Source organism: Populus nigra, chromosome 17 (genome assembly GCF_951802175.1).
Source record: "Populus nigra chromosome 17, ddPopNigr1.1, whole genome shotgun sequence".
Taxonomy (NCBI): Eukaryota; Viridiplantae; Streptophyta; class Magnoliopsida; order Malpighiales; family Salicaceae; genus Populus; species Populus nigra.
Genome location: NC_084868.1, coordinates 8,703,055 through 8,713,607, shown reverse-complemented (window position 1 = coordinate 8,713,607; position 10,553 = coordinate 8,703,055). Strand labels below are relative to the sequence as shown.

Below are 10,553 nucleotides of genomic sequence, written 5' to 3'. Positions count from 1 at the left end.
TTAGAATATATAAAGGTGTTTAAGTGCAATGTGTGTGATAATTTTTACTCCTGTGCAAGAATATGAAGGTTTAATGCACAAATATGAGTATGATTTAGGATTGATGATTTGAAGATTTTTTTTTTTACTCTTGAAGTAGCTTGTATATGATATATATTCAAATTTTATATCTAATTTTACAATTAGACAAGCTATGTATATGTTTCTAGCAAAAACTAGTCGTTCATAGTTGTTATTATTCCTCTGATAGCTAAAATGGTCAACCAGTTTAGATTGGTTAAATCAATTGATCAACTGGTTCCTGCAAATTCCTAGGTGTTCATCACGTATGAATAAGCGATCGATCGATTCATTTAGTATCACCAAATGGTTGATTGGTTCATGTAGAATACAAGATTTATCGGTTTTAATCCTAATGATTTCTTAGAACCGTTTATCAATTCTTTTTAAGTGTATACAAAGTGAAGTGTGTGCATTCATTTTAATTTTTGCTATCATATATGATATAAAGATTTACATTTAAACACTAAGATAAACACTTAAAAACCAAGTTTTCACTTGCTTTGTATCTTGGACTTGATTGATTCTTTTATTAAATATCTCATGCTTATTGATGTGATATTCATATAAACCTATTTATACTTAATCTCTTCCAAACATATCATTAATTCATTTCTATTTAATTGTTATCATCAAAATACATAAAATATATATGTGTGGCCCAAAGGTAACAATCTTTCCCTTTTTTATGATGACAATTAATGTATAAATATAGATATAAGAGTATTAATCTCTCCCTATATTTTGCAATATATTCCTTTGGAGACTTCAATTTAAAAACAATCTATAGATATAAGTTTCCCCCACCCTTAATCATGTAATAATGTTTTATATCTATTCTTTAATTTTCTCCCTAATCTCTCTATTTCTCCCCCTCTTTATCATAAAAAAAAAAGCAAATAGAGAAAGTATAACATTCATAGAGAAATAAGATAAAAAAGCCATTGCATAATGTACAAAAGATAATATTCATTACAATGTAAAAAGTACTAAGAGCATAAAAAAAATGAAAAAGTGAAAACATTAAATGATTATGGTACAATTGTTTAGGGTGGTGGATAATGAGATAGCGAATTAACCATCATATCCTTGATAATGCACACATACTCTCAAATGTGATGCACTTCATCCTTAATATGCTTTAGTCGACCTTCAATCCTTGATCGCCAGGAGATTGTATCAACATCTTCAGAAGAGGAAACTAGTGGTGACATCTCAAACATATTAGCAAATTCATTGTCATCACCAATCTGTTGTGTTTCTTCTTTATCATGCTCTTCATCAGTATGAGCACCAATATGGCATTTAGGAACCCAAGCATTGTCGGTAGTCAATATATATCCCATCTTGTTAAGGGTTTTGCTATCTATTTCCATTGCCTTGGAGTATGAATTCCTTTTTATATCGGTGAGGAACATATCAAAATACTAAAAAACAATAGTTAAACATCGACCATATGGTATAGATTTTTGTTTTTGATCATGAGCCATAACTTAAACACTGGAATTTCTAAAATTTCTCTTTTAATCCTTCTTATACAATTAAAAAGATCTTTTTGATGTAGAAATTTTGTCAAAAACTCAAAGGAACTAATGGATTAAAAACTGAAAATTTAGGCAGTAGCAAAGGGTTCCATGCTCTATTTCAATCGGTTAGCCGGTTGTATTAGATGTATGAATCAGTTGACTGGTCCATATGAAATCCATAATTTTCCAGTTTTGAATAAATCAAATGTCTTATGAGACTAAAATACATCTTCTATCCAACTTGCAGTCTAAAAAAATAAGTCCAACGAAAACCTTAAAACGTTACTATTCATCGAGTAATGAAACCTCTGTTTCTCAATTTCAGTTGGTCGACCAATTGAATTAGTATGATGAACCAGTTGACCGGTTCATCCCAAATTGCACTATCAATGGATTTTTTTGTAGGTTTATTTCATTTATAAATTCTATGCACAACTATTAACCACCATAATATATTCCGCTTCAGTTGTTGATAGGGCTACTGAGTTATGTTTTTTGCTAGCCCAAGATACTGGTGATGATCCTAGAAAGTGACATGTTCCATTAGTACTTTTTCTATCAAGTTTACAACCAGTAAAATCCGTATCCGAATAGCTAATCAAATTTAACTTGTTTCCTTTTAGATACCATATCCCTAAGTCAATTATATCATACAAATATCTGAAAATGAGTTTAACAGTAGTTACATAAGATTCTTTAGGACATGCTTACAGACAAACATGAAACATAATATTAGGTCTACTTGTAATTAAATACAAGAATGGGCTAATCATACCTTGATATTTGATGATGTCTATGTTTTTACCATTTTCATCTATATCAAGCTTGGTTGATATGTCCATGGGCGTGTCGGCTTATTTGACATGTTCCATCCCAAATTTCTTTAGTAGATCCTTGATATAGTTTCTGTGGTTGATGAAGACATCATCTCTTGTTTGCTTGATTTGCAATCCGAAGAAGAAGTTCAATTCTCCTTTCATGCTCATTTCAAACTCATCTTACATGCATTTTTCAAATTCCTTACAAAGAGATTCATTAGTAGCACCGAATATAATATCAACAATATATATCTGTACAATAAGATATCTTTACATTTTCTCTTTGTGAAAAGAATGGTGTCAATTTTGTCAATCTTGAAACCATTATCAATAAGAAAGGTATTTAATTTTTCATACCATGCTTATAGATTCTAGTCTAGCCATGGGTGCAACGGTTACATGAAATTGGAAAAAAAGAGGGAAATTAAGAATAAAATAGAGCGAAATCGGAAGATTAAGGATTGAATTGAACTTTGACAGATCCCAAATCAAAAGAAAACCCCAATTGATAGGAATTAGTCAAAACAACATCGTTCAAGGTACTGTGCTTCTTCTTCTTCTTCAATTTTTGGCTGATCGAGGAGGCACATTCAGACGATTGAATGTGATGTTTGCGACCATTTTAAAAGTTGAAACCATCACCATTCGATCAAGAAACATCATGTCTACAACTTTATATCTGTAATATCAAATGCTTATGTACCATTTTCTCCATGGATCTCCACAACATCTTGTCCCTAGTCAGCTAAAGCCATTGTTTTAGACATTATGCTATTTGGGTGGACACTTTTAAAAGTTTGAATATGGAGTTACAAACCTTCAAATTAAGCAAGAATGGGTTTGATCGAAAGGCATGCACTCCCTCTACCAAGTCCATGTGGTCTCAGGTGACGTTGATATTGGTGATGCTCCGACGAGGTCTTGAAAGTGGTCAACCCAGTTAGCTTTGACAGGAACATTCAATTGTAGAAGAACACCTAGTTTTTTTTTATTTGTTTCCACTTAGAAGCCTCTAGAAGAATTATATCAAGGGTTTAAAAACTTTCTCTCAGGATTCAAGGGCAAGAAACAATCACCTTGGCCTTCAAGCACTTTACAAATCCACCACCTACACCCAAAACCAGCACCTTCATGGCAAGACCAACTTGGTTTTAGTTTGTTGGAACCCTAGATAACCTATCTAGAATACCTAAACCTGCCTATAAAATAAGAGGTCAAAGAACACCAAAAAAGGAGAAAAACAGAAGGAAAAAAAAGAAAAAAAAGAGAGAGAAGCAGACAAAAAGAAAAAAGAGAGAAGAGGAAAGAAACTTAGGCTAAAGGGCAAAGGTCTTATCCAGAATGCTTTCAAGGCTTTAGCTCTGGTCTAGGGAGGTCTAAAAACAAGAAGAAAGGGAGGTAATACTAAGAACTAATCTAGATTTATATTTTTTAAACTAAGAAGGTATCCATTTTCTTACCTTGAAAGTGGAGTCTATGAGGCCTACTAGATCTTTTTTTTTTTCAATATGAAGTTTTAATTGCCATGACATGTTTTTGATTGCTTTTTTGTTGTTTCTTTACATTGAACTTGGATTTAAAGATTGCCAAAGGTGGCAACAAATGGGCAGAGGCACTTTCTATTAATGAAACGATATCCCCTGCTTCTATGTAGCTAACTTGACCATTTGAAGTGAAAATGGTTAGATTTTAAAGCTTTTTTTGATGAGATTCATTTTCTGTTTTGAGTTGATAGTTATTTAGGTTTTGAATTAATGTACTTTTTAGTTTTTGTGTTGTTATGTTGTTTCTTTAGCCATAATCATGTTCCTTATCAATAATGTGGTTTGTGGGGATATGAAGAGCACACTTTAAAGCCTAGAAATGGTCTTTATGGGTGCATTTTGGTATGCCAACTATTTGGGCAGCTTTTATGCATTTAAGGCAGATTCATGCGTTAAATCTTGCCTTAAATGCTAGTTTCAAACCTTGTTTGGTTTAATTTTTGTTTTAGATAGGTCCGCTCATCGTCTTTGATAAGTAATTTGGGAGTTTTTAGCATCAATAACAGGTTTTAACAGGTTTAATCCTAGGGTTTTGGTTTTGAACCAAAACTCCTTTTTAGGCAAAATGGTGTGATTTTGTCAATCATCGAGAGTTTTGAACCCTTGATTCTTGATCTAGGGAGGTTTATGAACATAAACATCCCCTCTTTTGTTCGAAATCCATTTTGGATTGAGAACCATGTTTTGATGGGAGACGAAGAACATTCATCTATTTTATTTTTATTTTATGTTTTGATTCATTTCTGATTGAAATTTTTTGAGTTTTTGTGTTTTTCACCCATTTGATCTATTTCGTCCCTTTTTTTCTTTCCTTCGGTTTGTTTATAGGTTGACTTGGTCGGGTCAACCCCAATAGAGTCAACCCTGACCGAGTCAAACTGTTCGGGTTGACTCGGCTCCAAAAAAAAAGATAAAAGAAAAATATATATATATATATATATATATATAAACAACATAAAAACAAAAACAAAAAAAACAAACTTTTTTAGTTTTTTTTTTAGGATTTTGCCTTTTTTTAAGGAAAATTCCTCTTAAAATTCAGTTCCTTTTATTCTCAAGAAAATCACAAGTAAAAAATAAAAAGATGTGTTTTATATGTTGCATATGGCCAAGTGTCTAAAAAATACAAAGAAAATCATATTGCGCAGTATTTTTATATGAAAATTCAAAATACATATTTGCATGCATTTTAGGATTTAATAACCAGTTTATTAAATTCAAAAGAATTTAACCAATATTTCAATAAACCATAATTTTTTAATTTATAAGAATTAATGGTTAAAAATCTTGGTATAGAACGTTGGATCTACAAGTGAGGCTGATATTTGAAATATCGGAGTTAACTAGAAAATTCTTAGACTTATTCTAAATGTTCACCAATTTTAATTGAGAGTATTTTTCAATGTAATACACAAATTATGAAGAACTTTTTTCTAAGAATTTATTTGGGTACACGAGTCCATTATAAATTTTTAAACACTGGATTTATTCATAGAAGAGAATCTCAATCCTAAACTACAAATAGAGTATCGATCAGAAAACCATCAAAACCTTTAAACCACTTCGAATCATAAAGCAGCTTATCTTAGGTAGGGTGCGCAAGGGGTGTCAATACCTTTCCTAACCATAATCAGTCCCTTACCCTCGAATCTATGACAAGACCAGTATACCCAAGTTTCCTAACGACCCCGAACCAAATAACAAGGTGGCGACTCCAAACGATCCCTTAACACCGTACGTCCACGTGCGACAATCATCACCTTTGCTTCCCAAGTCTTTGGCAATATTGGTATTAGTATAAGTCTTACCAAGAACATCCAAACTATTAGTGATAGTTGTCATTTTAATAAGCATACTACTTATGGATTCATTTGGAAGCATTTTGAATAACTCATATTGATGTACAAGCATATCAATTTAGGATTCTTTAACTTGATTAGTACCTTCATGAGTTACTTTTAAAGCATGTCATATATTCCTAACACTTTTATAAGATGATATTTTATTGAACTCACTTCTACTCAAGGCACAATACAAAGTGTTCGTAGCTTTAGCATCCATAGAAAGCAACTTTTTATAACCATTGGTATACTCACTCCTAACATTCGGAATTGTGACGCCATTTTTGTTTTTTGTAGGGTTATAAGGTCCACTTTTTATAGATAACCATAAATCATAATCAATGGATTTAAGATATATTATCATCCTAACTTTTCAATAGGCATAATAATTTCCATCAAAGAAAGGTGGCCTAGAGGTTGATGATCTTTCATTTTTAACATTAAAACTAGTGGTTGTCATTCTACTCAAGTTTAAGTAGATTTATATAAATGAGTACAAGGCTCTGATACTAATTGTTGTTCTAGGATTAAGACAACAATAACACTTAAAGAAGGTGAATTAGGTGTTCCAATAATAATAACAAATATTGCAATTGATTCAATCAAACACAACAAATACAATTAACCAACAATAAAATTAAAGTGCATGAAGTAAAGAATAAAGAGATAGAAATTGCAAACTTGAGTTTTGATGTGGTTAGACAAACCTACATCCACACTCAAGCGCCAAACCGGTTTTAAGTGTTGTATCCTTTACTAACCCAAGTCAAAGATTACAATGTCCTTAAAGAATCCTCACTAAGTGTTTTTTCACCACTTGAAGAAATATCATCTATCTAGATTTTTTTTTTTACCTTAGTGATATATCTCACCAATAACCAAGAGTTTTTCACTTAAACTCTTGAAGAATTATAATTGTTTGAAATATAGCAACACTCTCATAAAGAGTAGATAATACAATTGAAGCTTATCATATACAAGTTATTTCAAGTGTAAAAACAACTTCAAATCATCAATTAGTCATAATCATATTTGTGCAATAAAACCTTTATATTCTTGCATAAGAGTAAAAAAATATCACACTCATTATATAAATGATAATCATATTTGTGTGTGTGTGTGTGTGTTTGTAGCAAAAACTAGTTGTTTATATTCGTTATTGTTTCTCTAACAGCTAAAACGGTCGACCTGTTTAGATTGGTCAAATCAATCGGTCAACTGGTTCCTCCAAATTCTCAGATATTCATCACGTATGAACAAGTGATCAATCGGTTTATTTGGTATCACCAAACAGTCAAACAGTTCATGGAGAATACCAAATTTATCAGTTTTAATCCTGGTGATTTCCTAGAATCGTTTTATCAATCTTTTTTTAAATGCATACAGAGTGAAGAGTGTATGCATTCATTTTAATTTATGCTATTATATGATATAAGGATTTATATTTAAACATTAAAATGAACACTTAAAAACTAAGTTTTCACTTACTTTGTATCTTGGACTTGTTGATTAATTTTTTTTATTCAATATCTCATGCTTGTTGATGTGATATTTATATAAATATGTTTAAACTTAATCTTATCTAAGCATATTATTAGTCAATTTTTATTTAATTGTTATCATTAAAATATATAAAATATTAATATGTGACTCGAGGTCAACATATTTTATACAATTTGATGAAGTAGGAAAAACCTCAATTGAATCTAAGTCTTTCCACAACTATTTAATAGGCTTTGATGTTTTTTAAAGTTGGCTAGAGAGTTTGTAAGAGATGGAAAATGTAAAATGCTAGAAAGTTGGTAAGAGATGGATGTTATGATATGTTGTTCATTAGCCCCTTTACGTGGTATCCTTAGGTATTTAAATATCTTAGATCACGTGTATTTATGTTGTAGGTGTAGGGTCATAAACCTACTCATAAGGATAATTATGGAGAATATATGCTTTACCATGAATAACTATGCAATTAGCCTATTAGAACAATTTTTTTTTTATGTAGGATCTCATTCTATTAACTTGTGAGACAAGGCTTTTAGATAAGTGTTACACTGATAACTTGTAAAGTTAAAGTATTCAGGTGAGTATCAAACTAACAACATATAAATTGGAGAATTCAGATGGGCATTATATTATTAAATTGTAAGATGAGAAATTTGTTTGGTGATTATATGCGACTAAACCTCATTTAGCATGCTATGTCTGTTAACCTTGTTTGGCGTGCCATGTATATTAAATGGAGAGACATCGTTTCATAGGTAAATAAAGAGCATATAGGCTTTTTTGGTGTTATTGGGCTTGGTTAGCCCTTTTTCATTTTCTCATATTTCATTTTCTTTCTTTTCTTTTTTCCTCTATTAGACCCTTACTAGGCTTAGTTAAACTTTTTCAGGGACAGAATTGGAATATGATATAAAATCAAGGTTTGAAACAACATAAGGAGAAATATATGTTTGATGGGTATCATTCAAGCGCAATTGTGTGCATAATGCTTGTTGTTTTTTGGCAGTACGTATGGCTAAATCCAATGTATAACAATGATCTTTTTTGGTATCATTAGCTTCATCCCGTGAAGATGATTCCTCCTGTCTAGTGGCTATTACTATCAAAGTCTCAATCAAGCTCTGACATCTTTTTTTTCTCTTTTTTCTCTCATATCTCCTTTAATTTTAAAGCCATCTCTTCTTGTTCTCTTTCTTCCCTTTCCGGTTAGGCCATTCAACCTAATAAGTTGTCTTGTTAGGCAATTGTTGGGCGATTGGGCTTTGGCCCTTTCTTTCTATTTCTTTCCTATATCCTTCTCTTCCTTTTATTTTATCTTCCTTCATATCCGGTTAGGCCATTCAACCTAATAAGTTGTCTAGTTAGGCAATTGTTGGGTGATTGGGCTTTAGCCCATTCTTTCTATTTCTTTCCTTTATCCTTCTCTTCCTTTTATTTTCTCTTCCTTCCTATTCGATTAGGCTTTCCTTTCCCTTCTCTTTTTTTTTTCTTCCCAAATGATTGGGTCATTAAACCTAACATTACCTAGTTGATCTTTTCTTCCCCTTTGTTTTTTTTTTCTTCTTCTCTCTAGTCGGATTGGTTGTTCCCTGGAGAAAAAACTTATCGACTTTTAGTTGTAAATTGTATTATCTACTCTCTTGATCATAAACACTTGTGCTTTAATTGGTCAGTCATGCCTAGTTTTTGCTACTGTTTTTTCCCTAAATTAGAAGAGCACAATAGAAAATTTAAAGTCGACACTTGCTTTTGTAGATGAGTACGCTTGCAAATTATCAAAAAAAATCTTTGAATGGATCGGGTTGAAACTTTGTAAAATATATATAAAAGAAGTTGGATTGGTGATAATTATGGACAAAACTCGACCGATTATATCCCTGAACACCCCTATAAATTATCATTAAAATTTATGACAAAAGCATGATGATGTTTATAAGTGATTAGAGTAAGTTGTGGCTCCATATCAAAACCATGAGATAGCAAAACAATAAGGCTTACCCGTGGATAATATTTTTTAGCATGCAAATAAGCAAGCTCACACAAGATTTGTTGAGTATAGCTACGAATAGCTATTTAACCAAATTGGTCACATTCTTGAAGTAGTTTTTAGATGGAGGCACCAGACACATACTCCAAGTATATATGTATAATTTTCCATCCACCTGATAAGAAAAAGAAAACCAATTCAGCTAACAAAAATCTAAGCAATGGATTTAAAATCAAAGTGCTGCCAAACTTAGATATAGTTCTAGAGGCAATATTTCATTTTTTTGTTACCTTTATTCATCGATTAGACTTAGATAGGCTAAGTCTCTGCTGGAGAAACAATGAACCAAAGTAGACTTTAAAGAATATATTATTGAAAGATCACTAGGCAATTTCTCATTGTCAAAATTAGTAGGCCGGCTATCACATGTTTTCTCTTTTAGAAAAAACTTACAACTTATAGTAGTTTTCTTTTCAATCAACCTCTCCATAGTCAAATTATTAGGCTATTTATAAACCTTTAAAGTCGGAGTCAAAGAAGAAAATCCAGCATGACATTTAAAAATTGCAAAATTATATATCATTCATACGAACCTAATCATGCATAAAATTGACTTGAGAAAGTAGGACAGTCACATACAGCTGTGCAGGTGCAAGAGAGAGCAGTTACTTGGGATAAATTGAAGTTTAAAAGAAAAAGACTAAGAGAGGTTGTTTTGTGCTTTGTAGGGGAGGGAAAGAGATGAGAGAACGAGGGTAGATGCAGAGCAAGAGAGAATAAAATGAAGAGAGAGAAGTAAAAAAATACTATTTATACGATTTTAAAAAATCTCATTCCACTAAGGCTTATCTATTATTAATATTATTATTTATAATATTTATATTAACTAACTTTAATGAGTTAATAACTTAATACAGGTCAAATAATATAAATATTAAAGATGTTTTGATTATTTTTTTAAAAAAGAAAAAACTGATAATCTATATCAGCTTCAACACCACGTAAGTGATGATGAAATTGGGAAAACAACTATACCTAATCAGTGCATGCAATTGTCAATCACAGTGATAAATAAGAGTTTGCAAAAGAATCTAAATTTCTCTGCATTTATTGGTTTTTTTCTTCTTCTTTTTTTTGTGCTTGGCAGGGAGAGGACCTGTAGCTACAGTGAAATTCTGATGTGGTCACGCCTGCAAACAAAGCGATAACGTCAACTAAAGAGTGCCAAACTGCCAATGTGCTGATGTTACGTGCTAACTTCAGAAATAATTTTC

General features: G+C 31.5%; 1 long non-coding RNA gene across 1 annotated transcript; it reads right to left on the bottom strand.

Moving 5' to 3' along the window:
* Nucleotides 1-9,161: 9,161 nt before the first annotated feature.
* Nucleotides 9,162-10,035, bottom strand: LOC133676476 (uncharacterized). Its single transcript, XR_009835615.1, has 2 exons — nucleotides 9,873-10,035; nucleotides 9,162-9,454 (listed from the first exon to the last, which is right to left on the bottom strand). It is a non-coding gene; the product is annotated as an uncharacterized LOC133676476 (long non-coding RNA).
* Nucleotides 10,036-10,553: the final 518 nt, after the last annotated feature.